Here is a 9,332-nt window from a genome sequence, read left to right as displayed (position 1 = left end):
AAATCAGCTATTTTGCCCTAGATTGTTCACTTCTCCTGCCTTCTCCAACCTCTTCACCCTTTTGTGAATAACTGTGTCAATGTAGCCTGTTCCTAATTGATGCATCATGGGAAGGTTACATCCCCATTACTGGGAAATCTCATCTATAAACTGCAGAGATCTCAGGGAAAAGCATTTTTGAGATGATGTGCATGATCACATGTCCTATTCACATGTGCCAGAGTTTCAGGAAGTAAAGGGAGATATATTAATCTGCCCTTAGTAAAAATAGCCACGATGAGAATAATGGGGAAGAAAAATAAGGTATGCAAAGAATACAAAGCCGGCAATTATCTATAAGCACATGTTTGGAAATTCTCATTACTAAACATTCCTAAAGGTGACTTTGTTGTTATTTTAAAGAAAAGGAGGAAGTTCCTCTTTAAAGCATTACTAATGTAGATAATAGCAAAAGTGGGCCTGCTGTTACACAGGCCAAATTGGCTTATAAGGTAGTATGACCTATTTTGCAGACATTTCTTTATTGATGGTAGCTCTACATATGAGTTAACTGAATACCAATTGGTTGGCATAGCTCAATACTTATATAATTATAAGTGCATATCACTGAAATCAATAACAATGCTGTTTTAATAAATCTGTCATTCAGTATTGATTTATAGTTTCCTGTCATGCAGGTCCTTGTTCAGGCACTTTCTGTTATGGGGTGCCTGTCTCATAACTGCTCTCTGGTGTTGTCACCCGGTCACATGCACTTCCAGTAGAAACTATACACAGCCGTGCCAATGCTCCTCGCACAGGCGTGTTCTGCCAATGTACCCATCAGGAAGCCTGCCCTGATCAAAGATCAAGCAGCTGCCACTGGAGCACATGCATTAAGACAAGGGGTGGCTACAAAGAGGCTGCAGGCAATCAGCAGCACTGAGATGCAAAACAGGGTGCAAAAAGGTGAATTGCCATCTTTTATGATACTTAGTGCTTTAGCAAACTAAAGTCATGCATCCAGTAGGGTTTATTTCTACTTTAAGTATTAGCAAATATCCCAAGGGCATGTTAACTACAAACATGTGAAAGATTTTTTGTTGACTAGGACCTAACAAAGGTATATCAGGGGAAAAAAAATTAGCTTTAGATATACAGTATTTTAAGCAGGTCTGTAAAAATGCCTCATGTACTTTTGTGCATCTTAGCAAATCTTCACTATGGAAAATATGTTTTTTGTGATCCTACAAAAATACATACGGGGTATATTAATAAAGCAGAGAATGTGACATTTACCAAGCATTCACTAGAGGTGCATCTTTCTTGTGCATGTGCTTTAAACTACAGTAATTGATTTAACTGCAGTGAATGTTTGGTGCATGCCACATTTGCTGCTTTTTTAAATATATGCCCTATGAGTTCTGTGATTACAGTTCACAATGTTATATTTTATTCAACAAATAATACAATAAATATTGTATTATTGTCATAACCAAGACTGTTTGATACTCTGATTAGGCCACCCGGGCAGATAGTTTTTAGCAACAGCAGAATATGGTTTTCATCAACTATTTTCCTTTTATTATCACTCTTTTTTTCAGCAAAATGTTAGAAACAGAGACTGGGGTATCTGAGTTCACAGTTAGGCAGGGTCATTGTAAAACAAGTTGCAAAGGGTATTTATTGCTCTTTAACAAATGATCCATGTTACTATCCACCCATTTAGCCATTCAATAATATATCACAATGCTATTAACTATACTTTCCAAATATATGGGATACAAAGCGAGTTAAATGATTATAGCTTGCATTCCATTAAATCTGACATCCTTAATTCATACCACCAAGTTAAAGTGCATGTATAGCCAGCACTTGTTTTGGAAAGAGTATGGAATTGTTAAAGCCCCTGTCAGGTATTTCCCTTTGCTGCCTGAATCCCTCTGGGGGTTCCCTTCATTTTTTGTCTTGGAGAAGCAACAGGAGATGAGAGGAAATCTCCCCAAAGTGAGGGAAATTCTCCTATTGGACAGTTGTCACAGGAACTGGTGTTCCCATTCAAGAATCAGTATCTCCTCTTGATATGGTGACAGCTTTACAATTTTGGTTTATCTCTCAACTTTGGGTGGTTAAGGAAACACTGGAGCACCACTTGCTGCCCATACCTGTCTAAAAAAAGCTCCTTCCTTTTACCACCTCAGAGAATTATTAACAGCCAAAAGTCTCAGCTGATGTTTCCAGCTGCATCTCATACAGATGTCATATTGTAGACTGATCTCTGGCCAACTAAAACCGTGCCTATTCCATTTCTTGATCTCTCAATAGTAAATAATGCAGTTCAGAGAGAACAACTATTACACAAGGTCCACTGAGGCAATAATAGTTGTGCAAAGGTCAAAGCAGGCTACCTAGGTAGAGAATTTTCCTTAAGTATTTATATATGCAGGTTCTTCAGACTGTACCTAACCATACAAAACCAAAAATACATTTTTGGCTTCATGGAGCTCACAACAAGCATTTTCCACAGATGGGCTGATTCAATTGTAAATTATTTTTGAAGGCCATCTATTTGTAGCTCTTAGCAACCAATGTGATAAGTGTCTATTTATACCTACCAATGAGCTTTAACATGTCACTGCTAGCAAGAGGTTGAACGTACATTTCTTTAGGTCCAACATTGGACATACACAAAAAAATCTCAGGTTTTTTCAAGCATACAATGTAAAGTTGGAAGGAAGAAGGCGCATGTAGTCAATCTAACATGAGTTTTCAAGGCAACAGAACATACAGTATTCCAAGGCCAAATAGTGCCTAGGAACTTCCATATCAAAGTGTTCAGCTAACTGACCTTTGTTACAACTAACACATCTTTTTGACAACCTAACATGATTGTTATATGAACTGTCCATTATTTTGACCACCACCATGTCATAATTACTACTGCATGGCTAGTGGGTATCTAAAGCCTTATAGATTCTGATAAATCTATTGTTAGATCTATGTTTATTCAAAAATTTGGGGTTTACAAACACCTTTTTAAAATGTTTACAGTGACATTTCCCATGTGATACCAGTGAACAATCTCTGTGGCATTTTTCTTGTGTGACAACTATGAGCATACCATATTATTATTTCCAGTGATATGAATATGCATATTTCCCTTGTTGTGCCACACATAGGTATTTTGTGCATCATTTCTTCCTATGACATATTTATCAGCATGGTATTGGCATGTGACCTATATTCCCTTCTTTGCTGCTGTTAGATCTGTGCTCTTTTTACACTGTTTGCAACCACTTGTTCCATTGTTATTGCAATGATAAGTGGAGAAGGGCAGAATAAGCAGCTAAGGGGCCCTGCAGATCATCTAGTCCAGCTTAACTCTGGAAGCTATACCTAAAAGGACCAGGCAAAGGGCAAAGGACCTCACTGTCTGGTGAAACTATAGCAGTGCCTTAGAGTTCAGACTGCAGATATACAGCTATGAGGCTGAAATATTGTAGCCACTGAATCAGCATGATGACCAGAGAACTATGTTGCTGTTACAGTTTCAATAATTTGTTTTACTCAGCTTCAACGTGAAGCTGATTGTGATGTGTATGGTCGTGTACTGGGCTCAGTAGTGACAACTACATGACCCTGACTCCTGAGCTGTCTGTTCTTTCTTTGATGCCTTTGCCTCTCTTTTGCACTTCTGGTCTGGTCACTGTGAAAAGCACTAATCAACCTTCTGACGGAATCTAATAATTATTTAGAGACAGATATGTATGCTTGTTATATCTGCATGGGTTTCACGCAACTTTGGCAAAAACTTCACTGAAAATGAGTCTACTGACCATACCTTTTTCAGCACAGTATAAGCACAATCCGAAAAACAATACTCTCTCATTGGAAATTATCCTGTCATAGATTTTCTCATACTAGTTGTTCAGCAAAGATGTTAATTACAACCTCTATCACATAAACAGCCACTAGAGGGTATATCTACAAGTATGTGAATTATCATTATAAAAACATGCCACAGCAAGAAAAGAAAATTGTGCAAAAAATATCTTCAGCTACATTTTGCGTTAATAATGCAACATAAACATTTACTGAAACTCCTCAAGTACGAATGAGGGGGGACCTTGTTGAGGAAACACGCTGCATAGGTGACTGTGTAACATAGGATATAGGTTGATAACATCAATGTTTGGCTTGAAGGGTGGGTCTGGATTTGGCATTTACTGAAATTTCCTCAATCTCAGCACAATATAACTTCTGTACATATTTGTTTATTATTGCCATGCTGGTAATGTCTTTCCAGCTTTCATAAAACAGTACATATTCTTTTATTTTACACTTTATGCAGAGAAGCTGCTAAACCTTGTTCACAGCAAAGACAGGAGTGGTGGGTGGAACTCGCAGCTTACTCATTATGTATTTTCACTCCCTTATAATTGATTGTTGATGAAAGCACAAAGCCAATAAACGTAAGCACAACACAGAGTCAGTAAACCTACTCAGGTATCAATTATATATGGCATTTCCTATAAATGTGACTAAATGAGCTCTGCCTCTCTCCTAACAAAGAAGAATTTCCGGTTTTGTGCTGCAATTACAATTATTTGTGTAACTCCAACATATTCCACAGTGCTGTACAATGATTTAGACAAGACAAGTAAGAAACACTGACAAGGATCATTGACATACAGAAACAGTAGGTGAGGAGAAGCCTGCCCAAAGGAGCTTACAATCTAAGAGTTTTATCAGACTGCACTTAAATGGAGGGCTCCCACATATGTGTGGATAAGTTAGGCTTTGATTTCCCATTGCATACACAGGCCCCAGCCAAAGGGAACACTATTTCACAGGTGCAACTGGCTACAATTTCTCATATTCTTGCTTATGGTAGTCTGACACGAAAACTTATTTATGTTTCACTGCATGGAGTTTATACATCAAGGGGAATTTGCAGAGACTTAAAAGACTCAAAGCTTAGCCAAACAAGCTACAAGACAGAAGCTCATTGGTTACTATGCACAGCTGCTCCAGATTCTGCCTACTCCAGTTTTAGTAAATTCCCCCCAATAAGCGGTTGCAAAAATCAAGGTGACAAAAGTGGTCTATGGGGTATGGCACTGATACTCTGTCCTCTGATTGCTGGGTTAATTAGTTTGATCCCATAGATGTATTTTCTTAACCTACAAAACAAAAATCATGCCATCACTACCAAAAAGTATATGTCAACCCCAACACTTGAATCTCATATAAGCTTGAACATAGTAATGTAATTTCAAAAGAATTTTCAATATTTGTAAAACTGGCAGCTTTTATTTAAAATATGATACCTGGTGATCCTGCCATGGTCCTTGCGCCAGTACTTCCTGTTTATGGTGACAATGCTTTCTGTCTCCCAGTTGTACTCCAACATTGTCACACAGGTTTTTTAACTAGTGGCCATTTTTAACACATATTATGCATGCATAGTCCATTAATGTCACCATCAGGAAACGAGTCCTAAGGCCTTGTATAGATCAAGGGCATCAGGCTTTAATGCCTCTCTGAAAAGTGATATGCCTCCTGAACGCCATTTTTTTCTATTCAAATAGGGATTTTCTAATGGAATAATGTTGATATGTGTTTGCAGGATGGTCCCATTAATCAAACAGCATTGCCTGCCATATGAGACATGCTGATTAAAATTTGGCTTATTATGTATACAGGGCTCAGGAGCCTCTTTTTTACCTTTTAGGTGTTTAGGTGTATGGTTTGCATTTATATATGTACTTGGTGTAGTCGTAACACATATGGCTAATTACACATGCAGGTTTTGTTTCCTGCTTTGCAATGCAAGTTTATAAGTTGGTCGGCTCATTGAAAACAATACACTCCCTGCCCGAAGAATTTTATATTCACAGATGTTAAGAAGGCAGAGTAATTGCTAATTCTAATATAATACTATGTTTTACTTTTTCATAAGGATCAACTTTCCATTAATTATTCTACATTATGCAAAACATATCTAAGGGGCATCACACCATTATTTGGCATTAAATTGGCCATGATAAGTATCATGATAGGTAAGAGATCTTGATAAGTATCTGCAGTCACTGGAACCCCAGAGAGATACATGACGTTAGACTATGCTTCAAATTTCCAGTGACCATGTAAAACTGAAATAACAACCGCATGTCAGTTTGGGATTAATATAGCAACTGTTAGAATTATCTATTTAATCAACTTAATCCGTTTTGTGGATTATTTTACTTCAGCTTGCAAAATGTAACCATCTAACCATGATAAAGGTTGCAATAATAATATTTTATGAGCCATGCAAGTACAAAATGATATAATGAAGCCGGAGCCTGGCTCTGGGGAGAATCTGTCAGTATAGAAATATGGCTGCTGTCACTGCTAAACTGTAATTAAAGGTGGTCATCCTTTTCTCGCCTCACTACTTGGTGAGTTACTGACCCAGATAAACATGTGCATATCAACTGTTACAGCCTTTTTTAAGTAGATGCTTGCTCCATTTTAGTGACTCACCAAGTTGTGAGACAAGAACACGAATGACAACCATGGATCCTACACCTTTGGAAACTGACAGATTCCAAATGGGGAGCACTAAAACAATTATGGGCTCCATTCAATTGAAACTCTTAAGGAATAAGAAGTTGATAGAAAAAGCAAGAGCTTAATATGCCTTCCATGGAGATAACAACCCGTGCCTCCGTGTCCGTGACCAGTTCTGTCCGATTGCTTAAGAACAAGAGCAGATGTAAAAAAATCTAAATAAATATTCAGATAGTCTGAAGTGAATGCATAGTTCAGCCCTTTTGCCTGTTTGGTTAAAAAAATATTTACCTTGATTTGTTCTACAACACCGGTTTCAATTTTCCCTTTGCCTTTGAGATCAAGATGTCAAAGGGCTTCATAACAATTTTTCTGTGGGTCCCAGTTATATATAGATATGCTGAACTCCAGGCATAAAAACATTAATTTAAATATATTCCTCAATAGTCCTAATGGATACTTTAAATCCACAGAGAGCAGAGCTGATGGTGGGACCCAGAAAGTCCTGCCACCACAGGCTGCCTGCTGAAAACCACAGAGGGGGAGGATGCAAGGCCAGTTGCCAAGTAACCAAGAGGAAGGACAACAGTGACTGGTCTTTGTTACAGGAAGCTCCTGCACAGAGGCAGACTGGATTACTGCACATATCTGGCAGAAATACACAAAGCACATCAAAATTGCCTATTGTATTTAGACAAAATTTGCCTTTTTCAGAGTTAAATTTTCTTGCCTTGGTCATTGGAGTGTTACACTACAGTTGTTTTTACCTGATAACTGGCCTCATGAAGCGGGTTGAAATTTCAAACACTGGGCATCTTGTGTACTTGCCTATCTCCATACAATCTGGTAGAAAAATACCCCGATCCTTTACAGGTTATAACATAATAATTTTATATCTCCATTACCAGTATGATTCCACCTGTCATGAATCCAATCTAAAGAGCTGCCCATACATGACCTGATTATTGGCCAAATGTAGTTTTTATATCTATTCTGCAGATAATTGGCACATGCGTTGGCCACCCTGACACTTTAACAGATGCCACTCAGAAATCAAACAACCAATACAGAACATGTATGTATCTGTACTCAGGTTGTATTGTCCATGCATAAAACACCATTATAGGTCAGATATTATAGGTCAGAACTTAAAATATATGAATTACCAAATCTGTTTGCCAAATTGGTTTGCCTCTGCATGACCAGTTTTACGATTAGGAATAAGTCATTCACTTGTTTCAAATCAATTTCCTCTAATTGTGTAGATAAATTAGCAGGAATCATGTAACTCCTCCTCTGTGATGGCTTCTGATGATTAAATTCTTTACTGTAGAACTAAAAATAATGAGACTAATCAAAGCACCCAGTTTCTTCCTGGTGAGTGAGTTTCGTGTGATTGTTAACTTCTTATTCTGTCATTATGGCATTAGTGTCATTTGCACAGTTTTACTACTGGCTAATGAGTGACAAATTGTTGTGAATTCACATGTTTTACATAAGACGCACACACATAGATGTATAACATGTATTGCAGTGTTACACCAGGTGTGCTCCTTCATTGTGGATCAAAATGTGATTAAAGTGTTAGTTTTTTCTGTTTCTGCCTCTATCATACCCTCACCTCACAGCCAGGCTGCCACTTAAATTTCTTGACTCAGAAACACACCGCTGCTAATAATGGGTGGTGTGTGATACATGCCTCCGGCTGTCTTGCTCGTCTCATCTATGATTCATGGTACAGGGTGTGTATTGCTTTTCCCAGGTCAGGTCTGCCTATGTCCAGCTAGTACACTTCCCAGAGTTCACTCCACTTACACCTGAGCAAGATCACCTTAGTGGGACATGAACCAATTTAAAATAAATGTGATGAGTTATTCAATGTGATTTTTTTGCTTTATGGAAAAACCTGACTGATGACTATGGGCAATAGCACCACATTTTTCTCCTGTGTTCTCGTTTTTTGTTAATCAGACTCCTTTTAGGAAGTCTTATAGCAAACCCATACTTTGTTAATACTAGACAAAGTTACAAGTTTGCTGTATAAGAAACAGCATAAGCAAACTTTCCCTACGTTCCCCACAACCCAATTTTGTGCCAGAGTGCCCAAAAATCTCTGTGCACAGGGCTCAGCAAGTTTCTTTGTACTCCCGTTTGACAGCACTGGGGCCTAGCCATTGGAACACTCAGAAACCAAAACCTGTAATATTGTAAAACAAATATCAGCCTATGGGGCCTCCTTTAAGACAAAACTATTACTTATAATGTTTTATTATTATTATTTCTATGAATAGTTAAACACTTTTGTGTATTCTGTGAGAGCTGTTAGATTCTTTACATTCGGAATCGAAGTGTCCGCAAAGAAGCAGAAGCTGTTACAGAATAACACAGATCTCTGAGCTTCTTTCTTTATTTACATTTTGTAACAATATTGTGTTACTTTGTTTTCATTCTGGATACAAGTCAGAAAAGCCAGAGAGCGGTAAATAGCAACTCTCCCGCTTCTTGTGTTTTGTTCCAAATGAAATTCGCATGTATCCGAATTTCGTTATCAAATATTGACATACGTTCAGATTCGTTATCTCTATCATTTGGAAATTCGAATGTATTCAAATGTACGAATTTCTGAAAATGCGTACGAATTTCAATTTGTAACAAAACGCATATGTCCAGTAAAGAATTGTGACTGCTCTATTGCCAGCAGCTGATGAGCAGGGGCTACAAGCAGAGACAACCTTCACCATCAACATCAACATCAGCTGCCATATCATGCGGTTTTCTGAACTTTTTATGCATAGTTT

Source organism: Nanorana parkeri, unplaced genomic scaffold (assembly GCF_000935625.1).
Source record: "Nanorana parkeri isolate BGI_ZX_2015 unplaced genomic scaffold, ASM93562v1 scaffold191, whole genome shotgun sequence".
NCBI lineage: Eukaryota > Metazoa > Chordata > Amphibia > Anura > Dicroglossidae > Nanorana > Nanorana parkeri.
Note: the sequence above shows the minus strand (reverse complement) of the source record.